Raw genomic sequence first — 1,222 nt, 5'->3', positions numbered from 1 at the left:
AATTGGCTAGGCTTACGATTCAAGACCTGACCGAATGGTACACTAAAGAAAAACTCGTTCTAGCACACCATAAGACCGAGACTATATTACTAACTGGAAGGAGAGTATGTCGAGGTTTGTCCATTATATGCGAAGGCACACAAATTGATACGAAAAATCAGGTGAAATACCTCGGCGTGATTTTTGAAAGGAATTATGCATTTAAGGCGCACCTGAAATCGGTAACGGATAAGGCACATATGTATGTACATACCTTGGCGCAACTAATGCCCAACATAGCGGGTGCAGGACAGGCGGCGAGGACACTTTACTATAGAGTTATAGAATCAATCATTATGTATGCAGCCCCTATATGGTCCAGAGTTGTAGAATTTAAGATAAGCATTAGTCTGCTGCGTAGCACACAGAGAACCGCTTTATTAAGACTTACTAGGTCATACAGGACGTCTTCTTTTGACGCGTTGAGTGTTTTAGCTGGACAACTCCCCCTGGATTATCTAGTCTTGGAAAGGGAAAGTTTATATAAGACTAGAAAACAAGAAGACCAGTCAAACCTACCTGACAAGTCAGAGGAAAGGGACAAATCAATTGCCATGTGGCAAAACGAATGGAATGTTTCAACTAAGGGCAGGTGGACGTACAACCTCATACCTAACATCAAGGAATGAATACCATGGGGTCCAAAAATTTTAAGCTACCACCTGACCCAGATTCTGACGGGTCACGGCTGTTTCGGCACCTATCTACAAAGGTTCCGTAAACAGGACACCAGCATATGCTGCTTTTGCCCAGGGGAGGTGGACGACCCCAGCCACTTCCTCTTCCGCTGTGATCGATGGGAAGTGGAGAGAGAAGAACTCAGAACCAGGATTGGGTGCCATTTCGCTCTTGACAATCTGATATCGCTACTCAAAAATCCAAAAACACAACCGCTGGTCTTGGATTTTATGATTAAAAGCCTAAAAGACAAGGAAAAATTCGAAAAAACAATCAGGAGGGGCAGGGGATAAGTTTGTACTGTAATCTCCTCAGTACTAGCAAATCATGGAACGTAATTGAGGATTAAACTCAGAATGTGTACTCCGGTTGGTGAGTGGTGGCCTGTGAGGGATACCCCCCTGATGAAATGCCAGATGGCGGTGCCGGGGGGGGGGGATGCCTGGCTGTCTCGAAAGTGAAACCGAGGTTTGGGTTTTTAGTGGGTAGACGAAATTTTTGGAGT

The sequence above is a fragment of the Osmia lignaria genome, chromosome 1 (assembly GCF_051020975.1).
Source record: "Osmia lignaria lignaria isolate PbOS001 chromosome 1, iyOsmLign1, whole genome shotgun sequence".
Taxonomy (NCBI): domain Eukaryota; kingdom Metazoa; phylum Arthropoda; class Insecta; order Hymenoptera; family Megachilidae; genus Osmia; species Osmia lignaria.
The sequence above is the reverse complement of the archived record's forward strand: the minus strand, read 5'-3'. Positions refer to the sequence as shown.